Source organism: Alligator sinensis, unplaced genomic scaffold (assembly GCF_000455745.1).
Source record: "Alligator sinensis unplaced genomic scaffold, ASM45574v1 scaffold368_1, whole genome shotgun sequence".
Lineage (NCBI taxonomy): Eukaryota > Metazoa > Chordata > Crocodylia > Alligatoridae > Alligator > Alligator sinensis.
Window position 1 is genome coordinate 950,103 of NW_005842025.1, and position 20,040 is coordinate 970,142.

General features: G+C 48.5%; 1 protein-coding gene across 4 annotated transcripts in view; it reads right to left on the reverse strand.

The window, feature by feature from the left end:
• The window catches only part of CBFA2T2 (CBFA2/RUNX1 translocation partner 2), a 118,645-nt gene that overhangs the window by 98,297 nt on the left and 308 nt on the right, over positions 1-20,040 (reverse strand). The window contains exon 2 of one of the 4 annotated variants that reach the window (XM_025202433.1): positions 2,083-2,597. The exons of the other annotated variants lie outside the window; for them this stretch is intronic. The gene's annotated coding sequence lies outside the window, so the exon portion shown is untranslated. The remainder of the gene's footprint in view (positions 1-2,082; positions 2,598-20,040) is intronic. 4 annotated transcript variants of the gene reach the window in all.

Genomic DNA, 20,040 nt, shown 5'->3' on the forward strand with positions numbered 1-20,040 from the left:
GCGTGTGCGCGTGTAGGACCGGGCCCGCCGGCCGCGGCAAACACTGCCTGGTGGCAGAGAGGGACAGGGTGCTTTCCTCCACGCTGAGCAGCAGTTTGTGCCCATCTGCTGCTGCCATAGTTCAGCCTCAACGGGTGACCTGGAGCTGGTGTGGGGCACATGCTACCAGCAGCGGTGGCGATGATGCTCACTGCGGGAGAAGAGCAGCCACTTCCCCTTCCTGTGGCCGGTGCCCTGTGCTGTAGCCACTCGGATCCCGCGTGGGGCTGCCTGTGCCTGCTCTCTGTTGGCACCGCTGGGGCGGCGGTGATGCAGTGGAGAGGCAAGACAGCCCCATGCGGGCTGCAAGCAGCTGCAGCAGGGAGCACTGGCGGGGTGGGGGCTTTTGCCCTGCGGCGAGCACTATCCCTGGCGCCGCTGCTCAGTCCAGACGGGCAAGCGCGGGGCGTGTGGGGTCAGGACTGCGAGCTCATCCCCACATGTACCGCGGGGCTGGGGTGGGGGCACTGGGAGTGAGCGAGCACGCAGGAGCCAGCCGCAGCTGGGTGGGAATCCGGGGCCCATGTTAGTGACCTGGGGCCAGCACCAGCAGGGCTCAGAGCAGGGTGGCATGAGTGTGGGGTCCAGGCTGATAGGGACACTATGGAGCTGGGTCAGCTCCCCCCTCTCCCTGCTGGTGCAACCTAGCTCAACTCCACAGACCCCTGCCAGCACACACCCCGCTCTCCTACCACCCCACTCTGGTCCCTGTTGGCACTGGCCCCAGGACATTGGTGCAGGCCCGACCCAAGGAAGTCCTTCCACAGTCCTTCCCTGCCTCCCTCCCTGCCTTCTTACCTGGATTTCCCATACCAGTGCAGCCACGAACAGCCCCACGCCCCACGGTCCCAGGCCAGGCAGGCCCCGCTGTTGCAGGAGCCTGCCGGAGCTTCCCTTGGGTCCTACTGCCCCCGGCTCCATAGATGACAGGAGCCAGAGGCAGATAAATATTAATTTTCTAAATTCTTTAAGGGCTGCTGCAGGCTGGATAGAATGGCTTGGTGGGCCATATTTGGCCTGCAGGCCGTACTTTGCCCATCCCAAATCTACATGTTATTAGCACACAGCAATAAACTCTGGCACAATATGTACCAAAGTTTATTGCGCCCAGGCATGCTATTTGAACGTGAAGCTGGGAACACAACACACTGAGCCAGGTTGGGGCAGTCCCTGCTGGCAGGGAGTCCAGGGAGTGAACCTGCCAGCCCTGGGTTGCTTTGACCTGGCTCAACATGCTGTGGAAGAGCTGGCTGGGCCATGAGGGTGTTCAGTGCAGGACTAGCTAGCAGGCATCCCCTGCACTGGAGCACCCTCATGACCCAGCCACCCACATCAGCATCTACACATACATTGTTGTGGAGCAAAAAACTCCACAGCTAGAAAGTACTTGTATTTACAAGTAGTACCCTGCTGTGGAGTTTATTAATTTCCTGCAGACCAATACAGCCAGACAAGTAGACACAAGATGTTTACCGTGGAGCTAATTAGTCTACTCTGCAGTAAATATCTCATGGAAATGCCCCCTGTAAATGTAAGAATTATATCAGGTTAAGCAGACTAGGAAAGCTGACAATGATGAAATCCACTGTCAAATCTTTTTGCCAAAAGATGCAAATGAATAGCAGCATGAGTGCAACAAATCCACCAAAAAGTCTATTTGTGCAAATAAATAATTATTTGAATAGCCATTGACCCTACATTGGATTTAAAATGGCAAAGGCAGCACTATGTAACCATCAGTGCTTGGATGATTAAGCTTTTTCCCCTTGCTAACTAGCCATCTTTGGATGCAAAGGGTTGAGGATCACCTGGCCATGGAAGGCAGAGTAGAGAAAAGAAGGAAAACAAACTGTGGTGGAAATTCATTCCACCTTCCCTTCTCATCTGAAGAGAAGAAAAGTGGAACATGCTCTAAAGTAGTACCTGCTCAGAAGAATGCAATGTCCTCCATTACAGGGGTTGTACTGGCCATAAGTCAGGAAATCCCTCCCTCTTTAGCACCATTATTTCCAATGCAGTAATAACAAAGAAGGCTGTACTTACCAGGCTAAGGGGCTGTTCCCTCTCAATGAATTCCTCTCTCTCTCTCTAAGGCCATCCATGGCTTCATTCTCAAAAAGGTTCCTTCAGCAACTCTTTCAGGATGTCACCTGGAATGGCTGGCTTGGCCGATTGCTCTCAATTAACAAGGGATTGTTTTACAAGATATTGCTGAGGAGACACGTCCTTCAGGCTGCTCGCTCTCGCACGCGCTCTCTCTCTCTCAGGTCTCCTGGTAGAAAAATGGGTTCCTAGGAGGCACTGAGCTCTGTGCTCAGGCCTCTGACAGACAGTTGCTAAGCTCCATCAGAGAAGCAGAGGCACAAAGCAGGTGCACTGCCCAAATTCAGTAGCTTCTCTGCGATCGCAGTATATCGGTGCCTATTCCTGGAACACTAGTTAAAAAGTCACAGTTGTGGAACTATTTCCTCCTTGCATGTTTCTCTGGCCAGCTAGCTGCACAGGGATGGTCATCCTCCAGTTGGCAGAGTAGGGATTAGCTGTGCAGTCAATCTGGACTGGTTCATGTGGTAAATGATAGGTTAAATGCCAAGTATTGTTACTTAAAGTGCCATACAACTTCCAAGGAATGAATAAGAGGCTGAGAGGTTATGCAACACTGTAGTACACAGAAGGGCCAGAAGACAAGGGCAGGAGACTGTGGGAATACAAGTGCAGGAGTCTCTATGCCTATACCCAATTACCCGAATTGCAATACATCCACACCCCCTAACAGGATGGATCACAGCTCAATATAGGTATGTATGCACACCCTCAAACTTGCAAACTTGGGGTGAATCTACCCCCAGACATGAGCTCTAAGTGTGGGTATACAAATTTGCACACATGCCCAAACATGCAGAAAGCTTTGAGGTGGAGATGCACCATCAGGCATGTATCCAGGTCCAAACAAGAGGCAGGTGCTTATATTGAGACTTGTGACCTGAAGCTGGGCTTGCAAGTACCCAGTTATTAATAATTCCTAGCCAGCACAGCTGTGAATAAGAGCATGTATGTGCAGTTTCCTGAAAACAATACAGTTTTCTAGCACAGTATGAAATGTAAACTTAAGCAACCAGATTTGAAAAGTTGGGGTGATCAGTGTCTGAAACCAACAAGAACTCACTGGTTAAGGACTCTAAATACAAAGCATGGAGAAGGACAGCAAGAGAAATATAAAACGCTGGGAAGACTTGCCAGCTAGAACTTGTTGCTTTAAAATCAGTTTCTTGTTAACGTGGACTGTGTTCTAAAGAGCAGCTTTAAGTCCAAAAAGGGAAATGGAGGCATGGCTTTCATCCAACTTGGATGAAGATGCACAGTAGATGGATCTACTGTTTGAAGCAAATTCTGACATTTGTTTCTATTTTGCCTGCCACTGAATATTGTGTCCCTCTCCCTTTCCTGCTTAAAGTGTCATGTAGTACTGTGTTCTGTGAAATAAGTATTGTAGTTCACCCCAGAGATGGCTGCATTTAAAACCAAGGAAGATGCACAGAACAGGCAAAATTCCTTGATAAATTAGTCTTTTCCAAAATCTCATCAAATAAAAATATGCTGGCTAAACAATGATCAGTTTGCTTCAATACCTACCCAATTTGTCTGTACAAAAGGGGTTACCTGCTGTCTGAACCTGCCATTATCTCAATGCTAAAACTGGCAAGTTCAGGGTGGCACATGCTGAATGTGTTATTCTGCATGTCAGAAGAGCATGTGGCAGCCCCAGGCACAAACTTGGTACAAAGAAGTTCAGATTGATTTTATTGGCAAATTGAAATTTCTCCAATTCCTCCCTAAAATCTGGTTAACATCAATTCATGACAGTATCGTATGAAACATCCAGTGGAAACATGCCCAAAAATGAGCTTTTGTTGACTCTGTAGCAGGAATAAGCTACTACAAAATTATTATCAACAAAAACTTTAACAACAAAATCATATTATTGTATTTGGCCTTGGGTCAGAAACAGGACTTAATGGATTTTATCACATCTCAGGAAGTTGCTGGAGGAGTAGATGAAAATTACAGAAGTATTGCTAAGGGAGCACTGCAACCACTTCAATTTCTATACACTCAGCACTTAGAAATATCTGAAAGAACAAACTCCTAAGCGGTAGTGCAAATTCCCCCTTGAATTCTCCCTTTAGTTAGAATGTACGGTACATTTTAGCAGCTGAAAATTAAAAGGGTCACAATATTGAGCTTTAAGAGTTCAAATTTACAATGAAAGCAGAAGCTGACATAAAAAAGGTGCTGCTGGGCACTGCAGTAACAATATTGTTTCCACTTAGCTGAAAGCAGCTCCTGAACATGAAGTTAGTTATTTAACTGTCAGTGATAAATGAAAAACAACATTACAGCCATGATTTAGTCCTTATATGGTCTCTTTCAAACTATACTCCGAGCCCAGAGGCACGCTAGGAATACGATACTTTATCTCAGTTTGCAATATCCTGTTTAATATATACACCTCCCATGCAAATAATGTTGAAGGTGAAGAGAATAGCTTAAATAAGCTACATTGCTTATAACTAAAGCTAAAGTGAGAGCCCCAAGACACCCTGAGCTTATTTTTCAGAAAAAACAACACAAGAATCAAACATTACTAGGTCCACCAGATGCAACAGAAAAAAGCCTGGGATAACAAATCTAATTTGAGAAATGATTGTTAGTGCTAGAGATCTCTCAGGGTACTGGAATCACAGTGCTACTGGCAAGAACAAACCTAGGTTCTGCAGGGCTACAGGAAGCCAGCCAGATAAGAGCACATTCCAATTTGGCCTTCCTCTACCATACAGGAAGAGAAATCTAACCACCAGAGGGGACTCCCCACTTGGCCAACCCAGCACAGACACATTCTCTCTCCAGACAGCTCCCCCTCCTCCACCTTCATCTTAAATTTACAATATTCATTTTAAATTTCCAAATAACTGTCAAACTGAAAAACCTGCTCTTATGACTTGATAGGCCAACTGTTTCCAAAACCTTTTGGTAGGGGAAGATGGAGAAAAATCCTGCCACCGTTCAGACAGAGTCCCTCAAAGAGACAGTGAGAGGTGCTCAGCTGAACCCCAAGTTTTCCTCTCTTCCTCCTCCCCTGCCATGCTGGAGGGCCATGCCCTGAGCTGACTGTTATGGAAAACAAGCTGCACTCTTCTCCTGTGCCTCACCTGGAGTTCTCTTGTAAACAGGACTTATGGGATGAATACATAGTACAATTTTACATAAATTGTCTGCCAAGCTAATCTACTTCTCGACTGGTGGCCAAACTCTCACACAATAAATTATTTAGCAGCCACCAAACTATTGCTGGAGCGAAACCAATTAGGACTTTAATGTGATCCCCAATTTCCTAGTTCTGAGAGTAACAGCAGAGGGGAGAAGGCTAAGCAAATCCCACAGCTTTATAAGTCTTTGCTGATCATTCCAGATAAACTCGTCACCCCCAGCTCCAAGACCTGACAGCATGACTGCATACTGGAATGGGGGGCTTTGGGACACTGCAAGTCTGACTCCTAGCATGTGTTTTTCATGCTTTGGAAATACAGCAATTTAAAAACTATTTACCGAGCTTGGTCTTTAATTAGAAAAACATGATGATGGATAAGAGACAGGGATTGCTTCTAAATCAGAAATGTCTTTTGTCTCAGTGATGCCCTCAGATAAACCTAGTGCGCTACTCAAGTATAAACAGAGACTAATGTATTTTTCCCTGCCCCCAAATAACTGATGAATAGTAAAGTCCCAATTACCCAAAGGTTTCATCATTCCCCCTACCCTTCCCCCTGCAATCTTTGGTTGAGAGGGAGAGGGATAAATCTTTGAGAGCCTTTTGGCTTCACTGTGTTGTAGCATTCTAACCCAGTTAAGGCACAGCAAGCCCTGCCTCATTCATGTGTTCATAAGAATGAGCAGAGAGCTTCACTTTCTGAAGCTTCCTGTATCTGCAGCTGGATGTAGATAACAAGGAGTCTTGCATAAGCTTACAGGGTTTTCCAATTTGCATATAACAGAGCCAATTAACAATCTGGTTCCAAGAAATACAATGCCTTTTTCATTCTTCCACAATGCCTGTGTAACATGTGTTAGCTCCATTTCCTGGAGGCATGGCATCCAGGAAAGAGACCAGAGTTTTTAATCATTTCCATTTTACGGTAGTGCACAATCAAGAAGCTGAAATCTACAGGGAATTTTAGTAAAAATGTCAAGAAGCCTGGGCTCCCCAAAACCTGAAAAAAGTTTCTTATTCTACTTGATCCGATGCTTATAATTTAATGCAGGATAATAAGATATCAAACATCCTAAGTGAGAAGCTTATAACAGAAATTGCCTTCATGGCTGTTGGAAAAAGTTCCATATAAAGTTACCACCTCAACATGGGCTCCAAGGCTTGAATTCAATATTTTGTATCTGACAACACTGTGAATGAGCCAGGTGGAGTGCGAGCCCCTGGACTTGATCTTGAGAGGTCAGGGCTGCAATCCAGGCAGCTCAAAATGAGGGCCAAATCTGGGAATTGGAGAATCTAGGGATTAGTCCTTCCCTTAATCACTGATCAAAGAGTCTCATAGATAAGGCAGCAGTGGGTGGGATGGGGAAAGACAAGGCTACACAGGTGCTTTGCTACAGGCAGCATGTTATGTGTGCCTGCCATCCTGCTTCATGTTAAGTACCCTAAAAGAACAGAGCTGCTGTGTTTGAGGAATAGCAGGGATGAAACCCCACTTAAAAGCTGTATCCAGACATCAGATTAACGGCTACATTATAAGTGGCGAGATAAGTAAATACAAGAGCCTAAGGGGGTGCAAAAAGCACCAGATGAGTGTACACAGGTTTGCTGCTACAGAAACATGGCCTGTTAAAAGGAAAAGGAGATATATTAAATCAGGGGTGTCCAACCTTTTTGAATGTGGGGCCGGATCATGAACTTTTTATCACCCAGTGGGCCGGCGAGCCATATTCAAAGACCTCACAGGAAGTGGTATAACATCAGGATGTGATGTCATGTGACCTTTGACACCAACGAAGTTGCAGGAAGTGACAATGAAATGGGTCTGGAAATGTGGTTTAAAATCCATATTTTGCCTACCCCTGATCTAGGCATAGCTATGCCTATGTTCTCATGCTTCCGGGCTTTGCTGGTTGCCCCCACCACCACCCTTCCCCTTTCTGCTATATGTGCCAGGGTGTTTTTAAGTCTTCCTCAGAGGTACTGGGTGTTGGCTACAGCCGAGGCTAGGGACTTTGACTGGGGTGTGCCTATGCTCCTTCTGGGACCAAATCCAGAGGTTTATGGCAAGAGGGTTATGTCCTGAGGTAGGCAACCCCTTCCATGGGTGCCAGAGCATAGCACACAAAGGCATTTTGCTTGGCACGTGCGCCTCAGGGCAGTCTTCAGGGGAAGGGCCAGGGCTGTGCTGCCACAACAAGGATAGAGCCCCTTGTGGCTCCCCCACTGTGTGCCACTGGCACGCCAACATTTTACAAGTCAAGGCTGCGGATGACAAGGGGCAGGAACAAAAGTAAACCGTGTTTACTTTCATTTCCTGTCGCAGCACCGTGGGCCACAGAAAATGCCTTGGTGGGCCACATGGTGGCTCGCAGGTCATATGTTGGCCAAGCCTGTATTAAAGAAATGCTAGGTATGGCTTCTTATAGGACCTGACCATCACAGCTGCCACAGCTCCCCTCCATCACAGCACTAGGGAAAGTGCCCACTGGCACCATTCCCCCCCCCCCCCCATTAGAGGAAGCACCCCCATTTAACACTGCTGAAGTCTCATGCCCATGGGCCAGCCTGATTTATGGTAATGACGACCAGCTCTAATCTTTTAAGTGTGGCTGCACTGTTCTTCTACAGTACTGGTTTCAAGTATTTGTTTACTTGGCTATTTCAGAGATGATCACAGAAAAATGCCTAACATTTTACATTGCCATCTGGGTTTCAAAATGAATACATCAACAAGGTAATACTCCAAGTGGAATGAGATGTTTCGAACAATTTCATAACTTCAGAGCCATGATAGCAGCATATCATTCACCTTAACACTAGAAGCATAAATGCTGTAAATTCAGGGGGAAAAAAACTACCATGCATAGTTATGCCGCCTCCTGTGTCTACTGATCTTGTCTCTGTCTAAAACTTAAAATAAAAAGATTTATATAACAAATGTCAGCTGCAGGATAACTCATTTGCTGTAGGACTTAGTGCTTCTTTTGTCCAGAAAAATGTTTTCATAGGGGCCAAGAAAGAACTTCAGTATTAATCAAAAGTGCTGGTTTGCAAAGCCTTGACACAGACAACCAAGGAGCCATTGGCTGACCTTCTGCAGTTGACTTAGACCTGGGTGTAGGGAAGAGAAAACTGACATGAGGAGAACTTTTTTTCCTGTAGACTGTAATTGATACTATTCAGAGAAGGCAATGGCAGGCCTTGAAAAAAATAGTTTCCAGCAGCCTGGAAGCCGTCCAGGTGAATCACTACTTAGGGCTGAGACACTGGAATTATGACCTTCTACACCAGAGAACACACTGCAGCTCCCTTGTTTCTTACACTGGTTTTGTGTCTCTGTAGCTCCTGAGAGGTTGAACACACTTATTTCTGATTTGCATCAGCAGTAAGGAATGCAGAGCAGGCTTCTCTTGCTCAGAATATCAAGGCCCACTGTGGTCTTATTCAGATGGTTGCAAGTGAAGAATAACTATTGAAGTGAATGAATTTACATAGGGGTAGAACCATGATTAAATGCTAAAAAATTATTTTTGTGCATAACATGTTCCCACCTTCATAAAGGAAAGTGGTATTTATGTGAGGATTAGTATCTGTCTTAAACTAGTCTGAACTATGACCACATTTCAAACACACACCTGTATTTGCACTATCAACACTATCAGCTTCATAGAGAAAATTTTGAAAGTCTACTGATCACATTCACTGGAAATCATTTGTCCATTCATGCAATGGAAACAATTAGCCAAAACACAAGACAACATATGTACAGTAAAACGTTAACACAATATCAGAGAGTTCAAAGTGTTGGATACCTTGAAGCTATCTGCGCTCCTCAGTTGAAAGGGTATGTTTTTGTTTGCCTTTATGATATATACAATTCAAAATACATTTACTTTGAAATTCAAAGCTTGTTAATTTGAAACACAGGAAACCAAAAAAGAACAACTTTAAATTCTGTCAATGGGTAAATCAGATGGCTGGCCCAACATTTCTGCACTTAGATTGATCTAAGCAGAAGAAAAAGGGGTCCGAGATCACTGCTCTTGGTCTACTTGCCTACACTAGGTACTCCTTGTGCTACATCCTGTGAAATCTGCTTAATTAGCCACTGGATAACTCATTTTGTTCTCATCAGTTAATAAGGTCACCACATGGATGAACCGAGTCTGTACATAGCCATAGTAATTTGCATGCATGCAGATTGCTACTGGTATGCTTATTTCAAACCCATTCATTTCGAATTTGGTATTTTTTGGTCCCCCGTGTTTCAAATTAACGAGGTTTTACTGAATCCCGTCTCAAAGAATTTGAGTCCACTCCTGCTTACTTGTTTTCTAAAGATCAAAGTCAAAATGTAGCCATGTTTTTGAACAGACACTAAACACTGCTGTGCAATGAGAACTAGAACCTGATTCCTCAGATAATGTTCAGCTGCTGTCCACTTGGTTAACAATGATAACTGGTATTCACAAAATATGCATTGCCTGTTTTCCATCTACTTGTGTGGCCTCTATCATCATAACAGTCTAGTGCCTCACCCCCACTGACGTATTTAGTCTAATAAAACCCTACTGTGGTGGCGAGACGCACCCACAGGCTCCTAATGGGGAGAGGGTAGTTCCCGTGAGTCCCAGACCCCACAAACAGCCCCCCTGCAGGGGGAACTTACCTCCCAGGCTGCAGCTGGAGCAGGAACTGTGGCTGCGTGAGCCGGAGTTACACCGGCTGTTTAAGCAGATGTTCCCCAGGCGGGGAACAGCTGAGCCAATCACAGCGGCTGTTCCAGCTGCCGCGGGAAGATTTAAAAGCCCCACCAGAACCCAGGGGGTGGGGGAGGAGAAGGAACGTGCTGGCAGTGAGCCCGTCAGACACGCTAAGGCTCCTGCAGAAAAGAGGAGCAGCGTAGTCAATTCAACGCTGGCAGGCAGAGCAGGGGAGGCGTTTGAGCCCCCTGTAGGAGGCTGGGGGAAAGGAGGCAACTCCACACCCCGCTCCTCTCCAGGGGTCTATTTCTTTTGAGGGAAAAAAAAAAATAAAAGAGAGAAGAGGCTTAAGATCATAAGCGCCCTACTCAGAGGCGCTGAAGTAGGTGCCAGCCTACATTCATATAACCTGCCAATCACTAAGACGGGAAGGCTACTCATTGAAGTGGGGGGGTGCAGCCTGACAAGTACCAACAGAACCGACTCAGACGTGGGACGCCCCCTTGAGGCAAGACAAGGTTGATCAAGTATGGCCAAACTACCATTGCTGGCGCCCATCCAATTGGCAAGTGGATGAGGTGTAGGGGAGGCAGAGCCCTGTGGAACATCATACCCGAACCATGAGTACTACCATCCCCGGGGGACCCCCCAGGAAGAAGATCTCCATTAAACCCTCTCTTTATATATCATAACACCAAGTCATGGCAGACAAGTTGAGGGGAGGGGCCCCACACCAGATGGGTAGTGCATCACTCAGGGAACCCCCACTTAAGGCACTTCTCATCACACCCACACAAAGTATTTTTTACCATTATGGCAAGAGAGAACTGCAACTCAGAGAGACAAACATTCTGATTACATTTAAGCTAGTGCCCAATTTCATTATCATCACTACTCATAAGCCCTAAATTGTGCACGTTTAAGTACTTTGCTGGATCATGGCCTAGGTGACTTACCTAACATCACCCACAAAGTTTGTGGTACAGGGGCAAGAACTGAACCCAAGTTTCAAGAGTCCACATTTAAACATTTATCACAAGAATATCCTTGCCCTCTCATTGAACCACTTTTAAAAGTAAAGCTTTAACAAGTCTCCTGTTTATCTGATGCTTGACCCTGCAGCAACATGGAATCTTAGCACTCTCTCTATTCATTAGGGCGAGTCATTATGCATCAGAACTAGATCACAATGTGACTGTAAATTATTTTTGCAAGATGTAGGGCTCACTGGAGTAGTGACTAATATAGGGGTGGGCAAAATATGGCCCGTGGGCCAGATCCTGCTCACCAGGCCATTCTATCTGGCCCACAGGGCACCTAAAAAGTTGAGATTAATATTTATTTGCTCCTGGCTGCCTGTCAAAGATGACAGAAGTCAGGGCAGTAGGACCCAGGAGATGCCAGCAGGACTCAGGAGCAAGGACGGCCCCACCTCACCCCTGCCCTGTCCCACCCCACCCCTGCCCTGTCCCACCCCCGTGCACCCAAAAGTCTCTGCCCCTGGCTGCATCACCGGACCGCGGGGCCATACCAGTACCCCAGGGCCAGGAGTGGGAGGGGTGTGCATGTAGTGAAAGAGGCATACAGCGTGTGTCTGTGTAATGAGGGAGGGAGAGAGAATGTGTGTTTGTCTGTGCAAAGGGGGGGGAGCGAGAGAGAGAGTGTAGTGAGGGAAGCACAGAGTGTGTGCGCAATGAGGGAGGGGGGAGAGGGAGAGTGTGTATGTGTGCGTTCATAAGGTGAGTCCCTCAAGCACACCCCACCATACATATGCACCCACACCCCCCTCACACTGCCATACACACAGACCCCCACACCCTCCTCACACACACCATTCACCCTCTCCCCACACAACCCTCCACAAACCCCATACCCATTCACACCCCACATATCCATACACCCACATGCTGACTTCATTTTAAGCTATTGTGCTCTATTGTCCTCTATATACACTATACAAACGCATGTAAATCAGGACAAAAATATTTTTTGAAATCAAATTAATGAATGTTGTAGATGTTTGCTTTTTAGAATATAATTTGGTATTTGTCTGGTTCTGAGATGGCAATACCACTTGCTGAAAGGAGTGTTTCCAGGAGCAAGGGGAGGGACTTCTGGTAGCAAAGTTTGGGGGTTAGGGGATAGGACTTCTGGTCCCAAGATGGCAACCAGGAGGCAGGGCACCTGTCAAGGGGCAGGGCTACCCATGTGGCCCTTGACAGCTTGCCAAAACTTGCTAAGTGGCCCTCTACCTGAAATAATTGCCCACCCCTGGACTAATATAAGCATTGATCAGTGCATATACAACTCGTATTACTAAAGTACTGAGCAAAGTAGGCCTCATCGAAGGATGATCATACACCCAGTAGGGCCTTTACTTGGAAAGGGCCTGCAAGGTAAGGCTTTACAGACCTCTGAGAAAGCTGACATAGACTCTGGCCCTCACTGCCTCTCTACAAGGCAGCACCTCCATGCAGAAGGTGTGGCTCTGGTTGCTAACCAACTCACCTCCCATCCCAGCCTGGCATGACCTGCCCCTAGCCCCGTGCCAGCAGAAGCCAAAGACAAGAAAGAAGCCTCTGGCTGCCAGAGGTTTTTGCCTACTGCACCCGAGTCTCTTCCCAGCCTCCCTGCCTGAGAGCCTAGGAATGCAGGTACAGGCCAGGGACTCCCACTGAAGGAAAGGGGTGGGAGTGTGGGGAGCCATTCATTATGGGACTGAGCTGGGCTGGCCCTGCATGCTGCAGCAGTTGTGCACTATGGAACCGGATGGGGCTGGCCCCACAGGCTAACACCAACACAGTCAGGGACCGGGATGGGAGCATGGAGAACTGTATGCTATGGTGCTGGGCAGGGCTGGCCCCACTTGCTGCCACCACATGCAGCTTCAGAGACTCTAAGGACCCCCCCAAAATATTCGAGCCACTAGCATATCCACAAACACAACCACGCCCTCCCACAGCCCCCACACAACCCACCCCCCACCACACCCCAAAATAGAGGTGCACCGATATATCGGTGCCGTATCTGATTGGCATCAATATAAGGAAAATTGACTGCATCAGCAATCAGCTTTTTTTGGCTGATGTGGCCGATAATACCACTGATAAATTCCCTGTGCATGCACGCAGCTGCAGTGCAGCACATAGGTGGCCAGGAGTGCAGCCCGGAAGCGTGGAGAGCAACCAGGTGCAACTGGTAAGTCTGTTGTGAGGGAAGGGGCATGGGAGGGGGCAGATCAAGGCCCCCGTGGTGAGGGAGGGAGTGGGGCTGGGGCAGGCACTGCCCAGCCAGGGCGGAGCGTGGGATGGAGCAGTGAGCAACTCGTCTGGGAGTGCAGGGGGAAGCAGCTCCTGCTGCTACATGCACCCTGGGAGGGCACATGCGCCTGGATCTGCGTGTGGGGAAGGGTGGGCTACGCTGCAGCCAGGGGCTGGGGTGGTGCCGAGCTCTTTCTGGCAGTAGGGTTGGGCTGGGGTTGTGCTCAGTGTGGGTGGTGGCGGTCCTGGGACAGGGAAGTATGGGGGAGTTACAGTGAATTTTGGGGTGGTTGCAGCTCCCCACCCAGCGCCGCCACGGCCAGCCTTGAACACAACCCAGCCCAATCCCCTGCTGAGAAGAGCTGGCGCCACCTGGCCCCAGCCTACAACGGCAACCCACTCTCACCCCACACAGATCCGGGAGCACACGCCCCCCCACGCCCTCGTGGGGTGCATGCAGCAGCAGGAGCTGCACCTCGCCACGTCCCCGGATGAACCACACGTGGCTCCATCCTGCGCTCCGCTCCGCAGTTCAGCACCTGCCCCCTACCCCAACCCTGCTCCCTCCCTCCCTACTGGGGCCTTGATCTGCCCCCCCTCCCCCAACGCCCCTTCCTCCACAACCGAGTTACGAGCTGGATGCTGCTCTCCACGCTGTCTGGCTGCATATTGGTACCGGACAATATGGCTTGTTAAAAATCAGCTATCAGTATCAGCCTAAAAATTCTCTAGAGGTGCATCCCTAAACACATACACACCCTCCCCAACAGTCCCATACTCCCCCATCCCCACCATACCCACATACACACCCATACCATCCCCCACACCCCTCCCCTACCCATGACACAAAATATACGTAAGACTGTATTTTGGGCTACTATGCATTGACTCTAAATATACTATGCGAGCACACACAAATTAGGACAATTTTTTTTTAATAACATTAAAATAAGTTATATTTTAATGTAATTTTTTAATTTTTTTTTTAGTGTGTGTGTACGTGTGTATGTATATATATATATACACGTGTGTGTGTGTGTGTGTGTGTGTGTGTGTGTGTGTGTGTATATATATATATATATATTTTGTTCGTTTGTTTGTTTCAAGATGGCACCCCCCCCCCACAAAGGAGTACTTTCAGGGCAAGGGGAGGGACTTCCAGTGGCAAAAGTCAGGGGTTGGGGCAGGACTTCTGGTCCCAAGATGGCAGCCAGGGGGCAGGGCACCTGTCAAGGGCAGAGCTACTACCCTTGCGGCCCTCAACAGCTCACCAAAACTTATTAAGCGGCCCTCCAGTCAAAATAATTGCCCACCTCTGTTCTAAAAGCTGATGCCCTGTTTTAAAGGCTCGTGCCAGAGTCCAAAAGATATAAAAATGACAGAGGGTCCAAGGATTAGGTAGATGTTGACATTTGCTAGGTAAGCACTTAATGGAAACAGAATTGTTTTGATCTACGTATAAAAGCAGGACTGTAAACTACTGGAACTTTATATTAGGTCCAGGGTAAGAGTAGGCAACCTCTTCTGGCTGCAGGCCAGAATGATCCACCCAGAGTCAGAGGTGGGAAATGTTAGGAGCCAGCCATAGTCAGCTCTTGCCCCTGCAACAACCTGGGGAAAGCAAAGGCAGCCAAAGTCTCCTGCTGCTGAATGCCGCTGAAGCCCCATGTCTGTGAACCAGATCCAATGGTTCTGCAGGCCAGATATGGCCCATAGGTCACAGATTGCCAACCCCATGTCCAGGCAATGCTACAGGCAAGTTGTGCATTGAGGACTAATAGCTTGCAACCCTTTGGCCAAGTGTATTAAGTGAGCTTGTGTTTTGTAGGTAAAAAACCTGGATGAGCCTTTGCCAAACTGAGTCTACGGCAAGGGCGGGCAATTATTTTGGGTGGAGGGACACTTACTGAGTTTTGCTAAGCCATTGAGGGCTGCATGGTAGGCAGCCAAGGGCAGATAAATATTAATTCTCTAAAATGTTTAGGGGCCCTGTGGGCTGGATAGGATGGCCTGGCAGGCCACATCCAGCCCCTGGGCCACATTTTGCCCACCCATGGTCTACAGTCATTCTCAGTGGAATACCAAGGTCTCCATGGGAACCCAAAGACAACCTCATTGACCCAGCAAACAGAAAACACATGACATGCCCAAGCTGAAGAGTACTCCCTTTCAATCCTGGTATGTTAATGCTTGACATATGATCTTTTTCATATTGCAGTAGCCTGACCTCCCCTTGGAAGGTCAAGATCCCTCCCTGGAATTTCTTCCTTGTATCTTTACAATTTGGTATTTTCATAGTTCGTAGGGTTGGAAGGGACCTCAGCAGGTCATCAAGTCTGACTCTCTGCCATGGCAGGAAAAAGTACTGGGGTCAAACGACCCCAGCAAGGTGTTCATCTAACCTCCTCTTAAAGACCCCCAGGATAGGAGCCAGCACCACTTCACTTGGAAGTTGGTTCCAGGTCCTAGCCGCCCTGACTGTGAAGTAGCGCCTCCTGATATCTGCCTGAATCTACCCTTTGACAGCTTGTGACTGTTATTTCTAGTCACTCCTGGTAGCGCTTGGAGGAACAGGGACTCCCCCAATGCCTGCTGGTCCCCTCTGACTAGTTTGTAAACAGCCACCAGGTCCCCCCTCAGCCTTCTCTTGTGGAGGCTGAACAGGTTCAGGTCCCTTACCCTCTCCTCATAGGGCCTGCCCTGCGGCCCGATCATGCGGGTGGCCCTCCTCTGAACCCTCTCAATGCTGTCCACATCCCTCCTGAAGTGTGGCACCCAGAACTGGACAAAGTACTCCAACTGCAGCCTGACCAGTGTCGCACAGAGGGGGAGGATCACCTCCTTGAGCCTGCTTGAGATGCATCTGTGGATGCACGACAAGGTATGGTTGGCCTTCCTGACCGCGTCCCCACACTGTTGGCCCATGTTCATTTTGGCATCAATAATGACTCCAAGATCCTTTTCTGCCTCTGCACTGACAAGAAGGGAGTTCCCCAGCCTGTAGGTGTGCTGCTGGTTCTTCCTCCCCATGTGCAGCACCTTGCACTTGTCAGTGTTGAAACCCATCCTGTTCTCATCTGCCCACCCCTGTAACCTGTCTAGGTCCAATTGCAAACTATTCCTCCCTTCTAGTGTGCCCACTTCCCCCCACATCTTAGTGTCTTCAGCAAATTTGAACAGCGTGCTTTTTACCACCTCGTCCAAGTCACTGATGAAGATGTTGAACAGCCTAGGTCCGAGGACCGAGCCCTGGGGGACCCCACTGCCCATATCCCTCCAGGTTGAAAATGACCCGTCCACCACCACTCTCTGGGTGCAGCCCTCCAGCCAGTTAGTAACCCATTTGACTGTGTAGGTGTCGATGCTACAGTCCCCTAGTTTTTAATGAGAATGGGGTAAGAAACAGTGTTGAAGGCCTTCCTGAAGTCCAGAAAGACTATGTCCACTGCTACCCCTGCGTCTAAGGCTTTTGTGACCTGGTCATAGAAGGCCACCAGGTTGGTCTGACAGGACCTGCCTCTAATGAACCCATGTTGGTCGCCCCTAAGCATAACCTCCCCTGCTGGCCCCTCGTGGACATGCGCCAGGACAATTCTCTCAAAAAGCTTACCCAGGATCGAGGTAAGACTAACTAGCCTATAGTTTCCTGGGTCTTCCTTCCTCCCTCACGCATTTTGAATGCATGAGGTTTGACAGAATAATATTTTTTGTCTTGACTGCATAATGCCTGCATTCCCAGTACATTCTAGCACACCATGCACCCAGCAACATGAAAAAGAAGCTATGTTCTATCTGTAATTTTCTTCACCTGGCAATTTCTTCAGTAACCAGGCATATAGCTTTTAGAGCCGTCTCCACTTTAGTGCTGGCATTTGCATTCACATTGCTTCCCTCTGAGGCCATCACACTTCATTTTAAAGTATTCTTTCATTGCCTTTGAGCTTTGGGAGGTACTTTCACTGCCTGCCTTGCATCATTTGTCAGACGTACTGAGGCCACAATTCAACATTCACATTAGTTGATGCCAGCCCTATTTCACAGTTACTGAAAGGCATCATACAATGTCATCTCTCTATGTCCTAGCCCCTTATTATTCAGCCTACTGTTGCTTGAAATCAGTTCTCAACACCCAGGTTTATCTATAAACAAATGTTGCACGTGTAAGAAGAGATTAGAAGAATGAACAGGAAGCTATTTCCGTTACATATACCCTCTAAACATCTATTCTACTCCTTGGCAACAATAACATACTTCCCTGTACTCTTGCCAGCTTCACAGCTTTCAAAGTATTGCCAATCTTCCTAGAAAGAAATGTCCTGTTTTGGTAAACTTAGTAAAACCAAAGCTTAAATTGACCACCTTTCTTTCACCCAAACAACAGAGCAGTCTAGAAGCTGCTACTTCATGACACATAGTTTCCCGTATTACACAAGTTCAGGCACACAGCTCTGACTTGTTCATCTGACACTGCCACTGAGCTGATAGGAAAGAAATGTGAAAATACACATGTAGGTAGGTTCACTGAGGCCAAACAGCAACAAAACAGCAGCAAAACTACTGTTGCTGCAGAACAAAACAAAAAGGAATCTTAAATTCTGATCCAAAGTCGTTTCAGTTACTTCAAGCGATTCATTTGATGCAGGCATTAAAAGACAGTTTTACCAGCTCAGCACCAGAAAAATGAATTCGTATTTACAAAAGAGAATGCTTGTGGTGGAATGTTTACAAACCTCAGAACAATGCCATGTCACTACTGGAAAAAAGAGAGCTTAGATTTCTGGGGACAAATCACCAGGGCCGTCCCTAGGGGGGGCGTGAATTGAGGAGACCACCTCGGGCCCTGCGCTTTGGGGGGCCCCGCGGAATGGGATGGAGCAGCAGTGACACGGAGCTGGGCAGCGCAGCGGCTCCGTATCCAGCCGCTCGCTACAACCCCCCTCCCCACCGTTGCTGCTGCCACTGATGGCAGCAGCAACAGCTTCTTCGGATCTGGGATCCGAGCAGGGGTGGGGCCCCACATGGGCTGATTTGCCCTAGGCCCCGCACCCTGCTTGAGTCGTCTCTGCAAATCACCCTTTTCTCTCTAAGAACTAAATAATGTAATAAGGGGCTAAAGCAGCCATCCAGAAGAGTGTTAAGATACAACAGTTTATAGGTTAACATTCCCCCTAAATACATGCTCTGTATAGATGCGTGAAACTGGAGAGATTAAACCACTGAATTATCACAGGATTTTCTCTGTAGCCTTTGCTTCTACTTCTCCATCTCTGTAATGCCAGCCCTTGGCATTTGACAACTCTAGTGAAAAGCAAGCATGTGTCTACTTAATATTATTTTTTATAGAGGTGCAACAATACTTCAGTCCCATAACAGATCGGCACCGATATAGAGAAAATTGAAAGCATCAAAATCGGCTTTTTTTCCCTGATGCGGCCAATAATGTGGCCAATAAATGCCTTGTGCCTGTGCACAGCCGCAGCATGCAAGGGGCCAGGAGTGAAGCCCAGCAGCTTGGAGACCAGCATCTGTCTGGTAAGTCTGGTGTGGGGAAAAAGGGTGGGGGGAGGACAGACCGAGGGTGAGGGAGGGTGTAGGGCTGGTGCTGTTCAGCTGGGGCAGATGTGGGAAGGAGCTGGGAGCAGCTCTTTGGGGGGTGGGGGCAGCTCCCACTGCATGGGCATGGGGGTGCCCCCAGATCTGTGTGCAGGGCAGGATGTTGCTGCAGGCTGGGACCAGGGGCTGCACTGGGCTCTTCCTGGTGGGGGCTGGGCTCAGCTGCATGGCAACGGCACTGGGAGGGGGAGTTGGGGGGGGCTACAGTGAATTTTGGGGTGGCTGCAGCTTTCCTCCTCTGTAGCCCCCCTCCCAGTGGTGCTGCTGCCACCCACCCCAAGCATAGCCGGGCTGGCACAGCCCGGCCTCAGCCTGCAGAGGCAGCTTGCCCTGCCCCGCACAGATCCGGGGGCATATGCCCTCCCCCCATGCCCTCCAGGGGTGCATACAGGGTGGGAGCTGCCCCACCCTGCAACCCCCTGGACAAGCCAATTGTGGCTCCCATGCCCCACCCCAGCTGAGCTGTTTTTCCCTCACCATGAGGGCCTCAATCTGTGCCCCCCAAGCCCCTTCCTAACCTCCCCCCACCCCTTCCACTACACCAGATTTACCAGCCTGATACTGGTCTCCAAGCTGCTGGACTCCATATTGGGCTGCATATTGGAATCCAAGCAGTACTGGCCAATATGCCTCCTTAAAAATCAGCCATCAGTATCAGCCCCAAAAAATCTCTATCGGTGCACCCCTATTTTAAAGTGAATAGGATTTTGTAGCTTCTTGGAAAAATATCTTATCCAGCAATGGAATGCAAGTGAGCAACAGAAAACTTTGCATTTGTTATCTGAAATTTTGGCCCTAACAAAATGGCACAGGGGAAAGTTTCCTTTCAGTGAGACCTGAAAAGATTGAGCTAAGATATACATGTCACCGACACACTGCTTAATGTTCAGGAAGCAGGGACAGAGCATCAAGAGCCCCGAGAGCAACAGGCATGAGTGAATCACAGCAAAGCAGGGCCGGAAGGGACCTCAGGAGGGCATGTAGCCATCCCTACCCAAAGCACCCCGAACAATCCCGCAACTGCACTCCCAAAGGAAATCCACGTGCTCAAGCGGAGCCACGGGAAAGTCGCGAGGGCCCGCCTACACTTGCCCGCGGCTCCGCGTCCCCGGAGGAGCCTCTCCGGAAGGCAACGGCACCCCGCGCCGCCCCG